The 13,927-nt window shown below is 49.8% G+C and overlaps 1 long non-coding RNA gene and 2 other non-coding genes across 3 annotated transcripts; all 3 read right to left on the bottom strand.

Annotated features, from left to right (window-relative positions):
• Window positions 1-3,247: 3,247 nt before the first annotated feature.
• On the bottom strand, window positions 3,248-3,440 carry LOC141983541 (U2 spliceosomal RNA). The gene has a single exon (XR_012638388.1). It is a non-coding gene; the product is annotated as a U2 spliceosomal RNA (small nuclear RNA).
• A 1,133-nt stretch (window positions 3,441-4,573) lies between these two features.
• On the bottom strand, window positions 4,574-4,688 carry LOC141983557 (U5 spliceosomal RNA). The gene has a single exon (XR_012638397.1). It is a non-coding gene; the product is annotated as a U5 spliceosomal RNA (small nuclear RNA).
• Window positions 4,689-11,956: 7,268 nt separating this feature from the next.
• On the bottom strand, window positions 11,957-13,717 carry LOC141981232 (uncharacterized). The gene is made up of 2 exons (XR_012637695.1): window positions 13,387-13,717; window positions 11,957-12,199 (listed from the first exon to the last, which is right to left on the bottom strand). It is a non-coding gene; the product is annotated as an uncharacterized LOC141981232 (long non-coding RNA).
• Between the last annotated feature and the right edge of the window lie 210 nt (window positions 13,718-13,927).

Here is a 13,927-nt window from a genome sequence, read left to right as displayed (position 1 = left end):
GGTGCGGAGCGTGGGTGCAGGGCGTGCAGGGCATGGGCACAGGAGGTGGGCGCAGGGGGTGCAGGGCCCAGCGCAGTGCCCTGCTTTCGGGGGTGTCGAGTGCCCGCATGGGCCTTGTGGCTGTGTGGCAAGAGATCCAGCAGCTCCAGCTGTTAGTCCCTGGGCGCAGGCAGGGCTTGCAGCTGCAGGGCAAGGCCTGGGTCAGCACTTGGCGCAGGACGACGGCCGGGAGGTTCCTCCCACCCCAGGATCGTGGGCACAGACACGTGCCTGCGTTTGGCAGGGCCGCCCAGAGGAGTCAGGGGGCCTGGGGTCTTCGGCGGCGGGGGTCCTTCCGCTCTGGGTCACTTCGCCAAAGACATGGAGCGGAAGGACCCCCGCCGCCAAAGTGCCACCGGAAAAGGAGGCACAGTCTGGGACCAGTCTTACTCGACATGTTCATAAATGACCTGGAGAAAGGGGCAAACAGTGAGGTGGCAAAATTTGCAGATAATACAAAACTACTCAAAATAGTTAGGTCCCAGGCAGACTGCGAAGAGCTACAAGGTGTTACGAATTACACCTGAGAGGACACGCACACAACTGCTGCGAATTATACCTTGTAGGACACGCACACAAATGCTACGAATTACACCTGGTAGGACACACACACAAATGCTGCGAATTACACCTGGTAGGACACGCACACAAATGCTACGAATTACACCTGGTAGGACACGCACACAAATGCTGCGAATTACACCTGATAGGACACGCACACAAATGCTACGAATTACACCTGGTAGGACACGCACACCAATGCTGTGAATTATACCTGATAGATCACGCACAGTTTGAATCTAGGCTGAGGCACATAAACAAAGTCCACAACTGCAGAGTTCCCAAAAGACACTAAGTTTATTACGCTCGAGCGTGGTGCCCCCCTGCTAGCCAAGAGGGGACCCTGAATACAGATTATACAAAGGTTATATACTTTTTAGCAAAGCATGTTGCCCTCGTGCATGGAAACCTTAGCCAATAAACAAACCCTTGTCTTATCTACCACCTATTCCTGCTTGGTGCATTCCTCGTGCTAAACTAGTATGTTAATGACGCAGCATGGTCCTAAAGCCATGCATCAGTAACTTTTATTATCAGGATGGGAGGCCTCACATCAAAGGCCAGGAGATAGGGAATTAGAGACAGACAAAGAACAGATACCGGGAGTCAAGGCAGGCTGGAGACAAGGAGGAGGATTTTCACAGGGATTCAGTATCTAAGGCTCACTCCTCCTGGTGCATGATGTGCTGGCATTTAAACAATGGTGGGCCCCAAACCAAAATGGAGTCACATGTGCTAACTTTTCCTTAACAAAGGGGATCCCACAAAACTGGGTGACTGGGCAACAAAATGGCAGATGAAATTCAGTGTTGATAAATGCAAAGTAATGCACATTGGAAAACATCATCCCAACTATACATATACAATGATGGGTCTAAATTAGATTAGAGACTAACAAATTTATTTGAGCATAAGCTTTTGTGAGCTACAGCTCACTTCATTGGATGAAAGCTTATGCTCAAATAAATTTGTTAGTCTCTAAGGTGCCACAAGTCCTCCTTTTCTTTTTGCGGATACAGACTAACATGGCTGCTACTCTGAAACCTAAATTAGCTGTTACCACGCAAAAAAAAAAAGAGATCTCGGAGTCATTGTGGATAGTTCTCTGAAAACATCCACTCAATGTGCAGCGGCAGTCTAAAAAGCTAACAGAATGCTGGGAATAATTAAGAAAGGGATAGATAATAAGACAAAAATATCATATTGCCTCTATATAAATCCATGGTACGCCCACACCTTGAATACTGTGTGCAGATGTGGTCGCCCCGTCTCAAAAAAGATATATGGGAATTGGAAAAGGTTCAGAAAAGGACAACAAAAACTATGAGGGTTATGGAATGGCTGCCATATGAGGAGTGGTTAATAAGACTGGGACTTTTCAGCTTGGAAAAGAGATAGGTAAGGGGAGATATGATTGAGGTCTATAAAATCATGACTGGTGTGGAGAAGGTAAATAAGGAAGTGTTATTTACTCCTTCTCATAACACAAGAACAAGGGGCCACCAAATGAAATTAATAGGCAGCAGGTTTAAAACAAACAAAAGGAAGTATTTCTTCACAGAACGCACAGTCAACCTGTGGAACTCCTTGCCAGAGGATGTTGTGAAGGCCAAGACCATAACAGGGTTCAAAAAAGAACTAGATAAATTCATGGAGGATAGGTCCATCAATGGCTATTATCGAGGATGGGTAGAAATGGTGTCTCTAGCCTTCGTTTGCCAGAAGCTGGGAATGGGCGACAGGGGATGGATCACTTTATGATTCCTGTTCTGTTCATTGCCTCTGGGGCACCTGGTACAGGCCACTGTCGGAAGACAGGATATTGGGCTAGATGGACCTTTGGTATGACCCAGCAGGGTCATTCTTATGCTCTTATGTTCAAAGTGAGAGGAAGGGACTCAGTGAGGGTCATGCAGCCAAGAGCAGAACTCAGGCATCCTGGCTGGCCTAGTGCCAAGCACAATAGGGGCCTGCTCCTGACTAGGGTATCAAGATGATGTTACAGTCCAAATAATGATAAATATCAGTACAAGTAGACCCCACTGCTCACACCCTAAAACTGGGGATAGAACCCAGAACTCTCTCAAACATACAGTCACTCGCATCAAATCCATTCCTTACCATTGCAGGGCCTCGGGCATTGGTGCACCTCAGTCCCTCTGAGGTGATTGGCTGGTTCCTTCTGGCCTTAAATGCTATGAATCTGACTCAAAGGGCCACAGCCTTCCTCCTTTTCTACTCCAATGAAATATCCCTCGTCTGGGCAAAACATTTACAGAGACTGTTTCCTAAGTTAACACAGTGGCGTTTTCCCAATGGAAAGGGATGGAAAATTTCTCTTCTATGGGGAGAGGAGGGAAAGAAGGATCCAAACCATGCAATCAATTCTGGAAGGTGTACTAAGGAGAGTGGTTTAAGAACCTACACAGAATAAACTAAGAAATCAGCTGTTCAACTGACCTACAAACAATGACAAAGTAAAATCTGCAAGAGCAGCTTTTCAACTCAGAGGCCTAATAATAAGATGTTACAAATAACTAACCAAAGACTCAAAGGACTCAAAACCATACTCTTAGTACAAACCAAATTTTAACGCAGACAACAACACATTTCTTCACTGCTCTTCAACCATGAGATTCTCCCCATAGGGAGGTCCACCGTTCTTGGAGGTTCAGTACTGCAATAACAGGCTGATGTGTGCAGTGGATGGAGCAAGCTGCTATTCCATCTCCCTATTCCAAAAATCAGGTTAATCGATAGAGCTCAGGTAGAGGAAGTATCCGTTCTTACAGTGATAAGAACAGATTTAAAATTTTTATTCAAGCTAATATTAAAATTATCTAAAATACAGGTTAATAAAAACATTTCTAGTCCTCTGCATATACTGCTTCAATTATCCAAAAATAGCAAGTTTGGTTTAAAAAGTCATAAAAGGTACATAATCCATAACGTGATACTTGGTGATATCGAAGTATAGAACACACAACCAATTTGGGGATTGTGCCCTGCTTCTTAACAGTCTGCCCTGAGGCTGGCACTCACAGTCACTACTCCAGACAGCTCGAGCCCTCTCATGGATCAGTAACTGTTAGCAGATAGGAAACAACGGGTAGGAATAAATACACCGGACCCTCGCTAGAACGCGGGATTTGGAAACAATGGGTAGGAATAAATACACCGGACCCTCGCTAGAACGCGGGATTTGGGATCCATGCACAGTATTGCGTTGTAACGGGAACCGCATTAATATGAATTCCAATTAAAGTAATTAAATTTGGGATCCATGGTTGCGACCGTGTTATATGCGAATTCGCGCTCTATAGATGCGCGTTCTAGTGAGGGTCCGGTGTAGGCCTCCAAAGTATGAGATGAGACTACAGACATTCGGGCTGGTCAGTTTAGACAAAAGATGCCTAAGGAGGGATATGATACAGCACTGGTTCTCAGCCGGTCCTGTTCTGTACACTCCACTGGGCTAGATGGACTGTTGATCTGACCCACTCTGGCCTTCTTACAGGAAATCATGGGGGTGAAAGAATGAATTGCTCATGCGCTCTGCTGCCTAAGGTTACCTAGAATAACCAGATAGGCCAGTATGAATACCCTTTTTGCACCATTAAATATTAACACAGAAAACAGGGGGGATTAGTTATTCTAATTCTTTCATTTGGGAATGAACTCATGCATGAAAAAAAAAATGAAGTGAAAATATATCAGATTTATTTTTTACATTCTGCAAGCCTTGCCTTAGCGAATCACTAACAACAAAAAACAGGACACCAAACAGCTACGTGACTACAAAATTGCCCCCTGCTACAAAAACACCTCACAAATACATCAAACTCTACAGTATTGTAAACGGTATTTTTCAGAGCTCTGTTTTCCTTTTTTTTTTTAACAGAAGCTCCAGCTATCAAGAGAAGTTTAAGACACAAAGTTCAGACACGTTTCTGTTTTTTTCACAACTCAGAACAGCCTCACCAAAGCAAAACCTCAAAAAATTGGGTAGAAACTCGTGAACATTCCTCTCCACAGAAATCTTTAGTAAAAGGTAAAAGATTTATATATTTGAAGAGAAACCAGAGTATGCTGAAAGAAAAGGAATACAGACTAACACAGCTGCTACTCTGAAACCAGAGGAGGCTGAAGATGCTGCAAGGACAACAGCGTGTGCTGCTCACCTCAGGGCGACCACGCTGACAGCCTGCTAAACCTCTGGCTTTTAGAGGGGATTTAATTGAACCGATTTAAATCCCGGGTTTGATCATCGGAATCGGGGACATTGGGAGCAAAATCAGCCCCTTGGCCAGGGACTTGCTTCCCTGCATGCAATGCACTGTGGGTATATGGAAATGAGATTCCCCAGCACAGCTCTGCACTCAGGCTGCCCCTGCTGTTCCTGGGCGGGGCAGAGATGGGGATGCAAGGGGAGGGGGCGGAGCTGCTCGCCCAGGCGGTCCCGATGGCACACAGAGGACGCAGCCCGGAGGGAGGGGGAGGCAGCCAGAGGGCAATAGCCCTGCCGCTGGGTTGGGCTAAACCCCGGAGCCGGCGCACGTGGCCCGGCAAAGGGGCCGGGTCTCCATGGAGAGTCTCTGCTTGCCGGGGGTGGCCCCGCTGCCGAGTAGCTCCCCGCGGCTCCCGGGGCTGGCTGCGCTGCCCCCCACTGACACGGGCCCAGCGTTACCCCGCGCGGGCCAGGCGTGAAAGGAAGTCGAGTGACTTACCGGTACGCGGGGGCCAGCTCTGGACCCCAGAAGGGGCGGGGCCTCGGGCGGAAGGGGCGGGGCTGAGGAGGGTCAGAGCCAGCCCCAGCCCACCCTGTAAGGTAAGTGCCCCCCCTTCCTTCTCCTCCTCCTCTCCCACCCCCACCAGGGTAGCAGCAGCAGCCCGGGGCTCCGGCGGCTATTTAAAGAGCCTGGGTGGTAGAAGCAGGGGCACCTCGGGCCCTTTAAATAGCCGCCGGAGCCCCGCAGCCGCTCCCCCAGGGCTCCAGCAGCCGGGCTCTGGAAGCAATTTAAAGGGCCTGGGGCTCCAGCCACTGCTGGGAGCCCCAGGCCCTTTAAACTGCCCCCTGGGGAAGCCGGGCTGCTCTTGCTGGTAGGCCGTACCGGGGCGTACCGGCTTACTTTCACCTCTGGCCCCTCCTTTCAGGCTCAGCCCGTCCCACCCAGGGCACGGAAGGAGGAGCCACGATCGCTCCCTTCCCCGACCTGTCCCAGGGCGAAAGCTGGGCCCTGAGCCCCAGGAGCTGGTCTACGGGTCCATGCGCAAACCCGGGGCTTGGCCACCCAGCGTGACTCAGGGGCTCCTGGGCCCGAGTGCAGCCGTGCGCCTGCGGGGAGCGTCCCCAGGCCGGGGTGCAGGGAGCTGGGACCCCACCCTGCCCCACGCCCCACAGGGCTATCCGGGCACAGTGGGCATTGCACCCCCTGGGAAACAGTAACTGGCCTGGCAGCCCCTCCTGGTTCCTTGGGCCTCCCTCTGCTCCTGAGTTAGGGGCTTACACAGAGCTCTTCTTAGAGTCATAGAATCATAGAATATCAGGGTTGGAAGGGACCTCAGGAGGTCATCTAGTCCAACCCCCTGCTCAAAGCAGGACCAATCCCCAATTAAATCATCTTCAGGTCTAACTAACTCAAAGTGTCACAAGGTTTGAACAGATGGTTTAGCACAAGCAGGTAACATATATTTCAAGGGACCGTTCAATAGATTATGCTAACCAATCTACTCAAATCTTGTATTCAGCAGTGACACTTTGAGTTCCTTTGCCAGACCCAAAGAAGAGCTCTCTGTAAGCGCAACAGCTTGTCTCTCTCACTGACAGAAGTTGGTCCAATAAAAGACAATACCTCACCCACCTTGTCTCTCTGATATCCTGGGACCAGCATGGCTACAACAGTGAATGCAAAGACGGCCCGGAGTCAGTTCAAAGTCAGGCTTTAAATCCAAAAGTCCTTTCTTTGTCTCTTTGTCTCTGGAGAATCCAGTTTGAACTACTATATTGGAGTGTCTCCCGTGGGGTCACCTCTCTGAAGGTGTTACACCCTCAGTGAATTTGCTGAATTGCCCCCCATTCTTAGTTCCTGCAGGAGCTGTGGTCACCCTCCCCCATGGAATTACATCCAGTCCCTGGCTCACAATGATACATAAACTTTGTAACAGAGTTTCAGAGTAACAGCCGTGTTAGTCTGTATTCGCAAAAAGAAAAGGAGGACTTGTGGCACCTTAGAGACTAACCAATTTATTTGAGCATGAGCTTTCGTGAGTTACAGCTCACTTCATCGGATGCATACTGTGGAAATTGCAGAAGACATTATATACACAGACACCATGAAACAATACCTCCTCCCACCCCACTCTCCTGCTGGTAATAGCTTATCTAAAGTGATCATCAAGGTGGGCCATTTCCAGCACAAATCCAGGTTTTCTCACTCCCCCACCCCCATACACACAAACTCACGCTCCTGCTGGTAATAGCTCATCCGAAGTGACCACTCTCCCTACAATGTGCATGATAATCAAGGTGGGCCATTTCCAGCACAAATCCAGGTTTTCTCACCCCCCCCATACTCTCCAGCAGGAGAGTGAGTTTGTGTGTGTATGGGGGTGGGGGTGTGTGTGAGAAAACCTGGATTTGTGCTGGAAATGGCCCACCTTGATTTTCATGCAGGTTGTAGGGGGAGTGGTCACTTCGGATGAGCTATTACCAGCAGGAGCATGAGTTTGTGTGTGTGGTTTTTGGAGGGGGGTGAGGGGGTGAGAGAACCTGGATTTCTGCAGGAAATGGCCCACCTTGATTATCATACACATTGTGAAGACAGTGGTCACTTTTGATGGGCTATTACCAGCAAGAGAGTGAGTTTGTCTGTGGGGGGGCGGAGGGTGAGAAAACCTGGATTTGTGCTGGAAATGGCCCAACTTGATGATCACTTTAGATAAGCTATTACCAGCAGGAGAGTGGGGTGGGAGGAGGTATTGTTTCATGGTGTCTGTGTATATAATGTCTTCTGCAATTTCCACAGTATGCATTCGATGAAGTGAGCTGTAGCTCACGAAAGCTCATGCTCAAATAAATTGGTTAGTCTCTAAGGTGCCACAAGTCCTCCTTTTCTTTTTGTAACAGAGGAAGATCTCCCAAAGAGGTCAGTTTCCTGTCACAAGCCTTACAACAGCTGCGTCCCAGTAAGAACAGAACTAACCTTCAGAAAAGGTGGCCACAAAGCTTCTAAAATCCATAGACACTGGGGAAAAATGAACTCCTGGGGAGCCATCCCAATGAATGGACTTTCTGGATTAAAATGAGTGTCTTGTATTACCTGGAAATAAATTGCTCCAGACAATTACATCCTTTGTCCGCATTCTGATAGATGAACAGGAAACCAGACCCTTACAGTTGTATTACTGAGTCCCTCGTGATTAGGGTTACCACCTGGCAGGGCCAGTATTTGACTGGTCTGGCCAGTTTTTTTATGGCATTGCCAGTTGGCAGAAAAATAGTTTAATCTGCTGGGGTTTTTTTACATGGGTCTAAAGATTTGCATTATTATCACAGTATATTGGGATACCTGATGTTAAAATTTTCTGTGTCCAGCTGACGATGCTGCAATGCTCCCACTTCTGCAGTTTAAGAAAATGATGTCATCAATCTCATCTATATGCTTAGCTCTCTAGATACAGTAAGTGGCTGTTGAAGGGGGAGGGAGATTGCGGAGTTGCCTTGTGGGGGGGGGTTGCATAGGGCTTGTTCTGTGGGGGTGGCGGAACTGCTGGATTTTTGCATTTCAAAGGTGGTAACACTACTCGTGGTTGCCCGGCATGATGAAGGAAAAGCCACAACTGACCGATCAAATATCAAACATTTTAAAAACATGCCCAGATAGTGGGTGTTGCCATTTTGGGGCACCAATCCTGCAACACCTCGGGCTAACGTTCCAGGGCGCTGAGCATCCCCAGCTCCCACTGACTGATATTCAGCCCGAACGTTCCTCTTCTTAATTTCCTCCTCTCGCCCTCTGGGTGCTCCCTGTTTACTGTGCTCAATAATCCCTTTCCTTCCTTGGGGTTTACACCCTTCAGATACGAGCAGCATTTCCTCATGCCCACCCACCCCACTTTAGCCATCCCTTAGCCCAGTTCTACGTATTGAACCACATTTCCAGTCTTTCCTCAGAAACCAGACCCCCTCCAGCCTCCAGATTAATTTTGTTCCTCTTCTCAGAGCTCCCTCCAATTCTTTACTATCTTTTGTTCGGGGGCTTATTCCTTCACCCACTTACTTCCCTGGTCCTTCTCGCATGAACAGAGAGCAACAATACCCAAAGTCCAAAGGTGCAAACAATTCGATGTTTATTGGGGTGAACTTCCAGCAAGCATGATTCCAGTTTCCTTCCTTCGTGTCCCCCTTCCCGGCTCTGACACCACAGAGCCTTACGCCTGTGCCCCTGTTCCCATTCCCCCCTTAGCAAAACATGATTCCAATTTCCCCACCCCCATTCCCCATTTCCCCCCCCCTTTCTGATTGACTGCAGACTATATAGTAAAACTTGAGTTCTGCTTAGCTATACCTTAACCAATCATTTGACTGAAATTTAACTAACCAATCCGAACATATTGTAACATGATTATGTAACCAATTATATCCCACCACCGTAATTAGTTTACACCCAGCAAAATTAATTATACAGCAGACAGAAACAATCACAGAACCAGACAGAGATTATACAGACAAACAATAGCAAAGTGGGAACTATAATGAAAAAACAATACAGAAGTGAGGATTTCACATCCCAGCTATTGATAAGTGAGTTCTTGCCAGACAGGATGCTCTCAAACTAAGTTTCCTTTTACATTTTCTAGGCACTTCCCTTTCTCTGGAGGTGATAGGACAGGATTGTATCCCTAACAGCCCAATAGCACCATATTTCAATGTGACTAGTTTGGGATGTGAGGATGTGACCGGTCGCTTCCCAGCTCATGGCTGCCTTTGCTGCTTAGCCAAAGATCTTAGCCTAAGCACAGGGCCTCAGACTGTCACAGTAGGAGAAGGACCTTACACCGGCAGACAGTGACTTGGATTCTTTCTTTTATACCTCTATGACTAGCCAAGTGATAAGAACACACCTACATTCTTAGAGTATGGACCTTTACAGACAGGCCTGAATATCTCTATCCTAACATCCTTCCAGTAATGAGGAGCTCTGGCCTGAACACAATATTCCACATGCTGTGAGGTCGGGAGCTATCTTCTCCCTGTCCGGTGACACACAGCCCAGTATTGCATTCGTGCCTTCCTGCACTGCCAGCTCATGTCGAGCATACTCACCCGGAGGGAGCACCTGGGAGGCTGGAATCTTGAAAGAGCCCGAGGGCTGATAATGTTAGCTAGAAGCTCGCCTTTGAGAGGAAGGATGGTGCAGTGGTTAAGTGGGCCACTTGGGAGATCTAGGTCTACTTTTCTGCTCTGCCACAGATTTCCTTGGGCTTGGTCTGAACTACAGGTAGGTGGATGTAAGGCATCTTGCCTCAACCTAACTCTATCCGTGTCTACACTAGAGCGTTGTTCCCGCTGATGTCCGTCGCCCACTACACTGACCTAATACCGCCCCCTCCACGAGAGGCGTAGTGCTTAGGTCGAGGTCATTAGGGTGACGCAACGTCTGTGTAGACACTGCCTTACTTACATCGCCTGTTGGCTGTCAGCCCTGCACGGGGCTCTCAGCGGGAGCCCGGCCACCCCAGGGCTGACAGCCTGACCCACACATCCCTGGGCCGGGGGCTTCAGTGTCCCACAATGCCCCACACAGTTAAGTTGGTGGAAGTGCTCCTGGGGAGGACATGTACCACTGACAGGGAGACATAGTGTGGACATGAATCACCACAGTAATTACAATGGTGGCTGTACATTGACCTAACTTAGGTTGACTTAATTTCTTTACTGTGGACAAGGCCTTAGTCACTTTGTCTGTCTGGGCCTCAGGTTCCCATCTATACAGTGGGAATAATAGCACAGCCCTGCCCTCACAGGGATGTTGTGAAGATAAAGAGACTAGCAATGCCAGAGTTGAGTGTTAGACCTCACTTTGCTTGGCCAGCCAGGCTTTGGAATTGCTGAGCAGCAAGAATTAGGAGATGGATTCTGGCCAGGTGCAATGGGAGGATGTATTAAAATATAACAGTTTAGAAGGAAAATCTCATATCCTTGTGCTGCCCTGCTCCCTCCTCCAATTCCTTGCTGTTGCACATGGTCACTCTTTCTCAGCTAGCTCCCCTCTCTTTCTCAAAGTCATTTCTCCCATGTTGGTAAAAAACCAGCCCTGGGAACGGCTTTTCCTCTGGCTACGGTAACGACTTGCTGTGTCATTTTATTTTATGAGTCCCACTGCTGACAAACAGGTACCCGTGCAACCCCCAGGGAGGCTGCAAGCCCCAGACAAGCGACCAGGAAGCCAACAAGCCCTGATATGATGATCTAGGGGCCATGAAGCCGCTGTTCCTTCCAGCACAGTTAAAGGTGTACGATCTCTAATGAGCCCCGGGTTTTTAATTCGGGAGCCTGTAGCTAAGTCAGCTATTTTCCCTTAACCTTTGTATGTCCATGTCTACGCTTGTGGCTGGTTGTATTTGTGTTGTTGCCTTCGGGGCAGCTTGCCCACGGGGCCTCACGTGAGTAGAGTGCCTACAGGACATGCATCCAGAGCCACACCTACAGCAAACTCGTCCGGGACATCCTGGCCTAGGGCAGCGAGCTGGAAGGCTAGCCAGATCAGTTACCCCTGCAGAGTTGGGGAGCTTCTCTAGACTGTAAAGCACTGCGGCCTGGTTACAGGAAGACAGCCATGTTCCCAGCCTGGGGGGGGACAGAGGAAGCTGCTGCAGCTACTAACCATGTTATGTAGACACGAGAGATGTTCTGAGCCAGCCCTGTCACTAGCTGGTTATAAATGCATTTGGAAGTGGCCGTGTAGACAGGCCCCTATTTGATGCAATATGTGTGTTAAGAAATCAGGATGAAGGTATGTTACGGCAGTTTAGACTTCACTCCTCCCCTCCTTAAACTCTCTGCATTGGACTCACATCTGCTTCCCCTTGCTACCAAGAGGCAAAAACAACGCTGAGCCACCACTACAGAAATATTGTGTTTGAAAACTTCTCCTTTTGCCTGAAGCTCTGCTGGCAAAAGCAAACCCAAGCCAGTGCTGCGGCTCGTGCATGAAGCTTTAGTCTCCGGGCTCTTGTTGATGCTCCCATGAGATGTGCTGCTAACACCCTGTGCAAGAACTAAACTCGGAACAGGGGATTAGTCGTGCAAGCTGGAAATCACTGAATGGAATGAACAGGCTGAGTCAATCGGGCATTACGTGTCTCCAGTCCTGGCCTTTATTTTCATTCAACCTCAAATCGACATTTCTGTGAAAGGTACAAAACAGTCATTGCGACATTACAAACAAAATTAGTTTTGCCTTTCGTACAGAATATTTACAGGAGACCAGAAAATCGCCATTTTAGGAACAGCAGCTGCATTTCCTGGATGCTGGAGCTTTGCAGACACAGCTCTTGGCACAATTATTGCATCCAGCTGGGCAACAGGAGCAACAACCTGAAAAGATAAAAATCAAGACACGATTATTGGAGATGCCAGACAACAAAAAATAAAACAACCCTCCCCCGTAAGGACTGAAGGAAGTTCAACATGGATGAGACAAGGAGCAAAACCATGCCGTGAACTGTACTTTATAAAATATTAAAACATCTCAGTTGTACTGTGAATACATATTCCTCACAGAAGCCACAAAAGTGTCAAGATTGGACAGTCCTGAGTCATTTCCCACCTTAATATAGGTCAGAATCCTTTATCTGACCCAACGGTTTTGTTAAGAACACTCAGCGTACGAAAAACAAACAACTGGTTAGAGTTGGAAAGAACAGAAGTTTTTAGAAATTATTCTTAGGGAAAGGACACCGATTCCACCTTTCAGGCCCACACTTGGAAAGTAAGTGTACAGTTTAACAACAGACACCCTGCTTCAGCAAAGCACCTGCTTAGTTTAAAGCACAGGCTTAAATGCATCCCCAGTCAGCAAAGCACTTGCGGCCTGATCCCAAGATCCCACCGAAATGAGAGGTAAGACTCACGTTCCCTTTGATGGGCTTTGCAGCAGGCCCACAAAGCACAGCCCTAACTCCCCCAGACTACAAGTTGAGCACACGCTTAATGGTTTTGCTACATCAGGGCCAGAAATTCCAGCTTCTGTACTCCAGTCTCCATGCTGCTGCCACGGGAGACAGTGACAAACCCCTCGTTCATCGCAGGCTCAGCCAGGCGGGCAACTCGCTTGTTGAGGAAACATTTTGAAAAGGGAGGGGGGAATACTCACTCTTTTTGCAAGAGGTGCACCTGCAATTTGTGCATTTGCAGGAGTCAGCGCAGGTACAGGAGCCACCTGGTGGACAAGGGGGGGGGGGGAATGAGCATCACAGCTGGACTAAAACCGAGAGGACGATCAGCAGGCAAGGGGAGAATTTTGTCACCAAAAGACAAAAGACGGCAGAAGAAGCCAGGGCCATCTGAGCCGGGGAGCTCGGTCTGCAGGCTCCCGCCGCAGAGATTTCACAGAGGCCCCGAGGGAGAGGCCGGAGCCGTCCCGGGCGCAGAGATCGTTCCCCTTCCCCGGCAAGGGGGGCGGGGGGGGGGCTATTTCCCAGCGAGGGGGAAGCAGCCCCCGAAGGCCCCGCAGCAGCTCGGAGCAGGGTCTGTGCGCCTCCGCAGCGGGAGGAGTCACTCACCGGCAGCGCAAGGACAGTCCTGGGGATCCATCGCTCTCCGGGTTGCTGCGGTCGCTGCTCAGCCAGGCGGAGGGGAGGAGACGAGGCTTGGAGCGGAGCTGCCCGACACCTCCGATTTATCTCGGCGGAGGCGTGGGAGCGAGCGCAAAACCCCCGCCCCCGCCGCCCTGCACACGGGCCCCGAAGCAGCGAGCAGAGCCGGGGGCTGCTGGCGGCTCCTATCGCCGCACGGAGCCGCGCTGCGTGACTGCGCAACGCCCGGGCGCCCCCGCACAGCGCCGCGCGCAAAGCCCCCCGGAGCGCATAGCGTGGGCGAGCCCCGCACACACCAGGGCGCCGTGTGCAAACATCCCCCCCCCCCCTGCATTGCCTGGTGCTGTCCCCGCACAGACCCGGGCGCGGTGTGGAAACGCCTGAGTCCCGAGAGCAATACCCAGCCCCGGGCGCTGAGTGCAGCCCGCTCTCCCCGAGCGCATTGCAGGGCGCTGTCCCCTGCCAGGCCCCGGCGCGGAGCGCAACGCGCATCCTTAATGTGATGGTT

The sequence above is a fragment of the Natator depressus genome, chromosome 2 (genome assembly GCF_965152275.1).
Source record: "Natator depressus isolate rNatDep1 chromosome 2, rNatDep2.hap1, whole genome shotgun sequence".
Lineage (NCBI taxonomy): Eukaryota > Metazoa > Chordata > Testudines > Cheloniidae > Natator > Natator depressus.
Note: the sequence above shows the minus strand (reverse complement) of the source record. Positions and strands in the feature narration are given on the sequence as shown.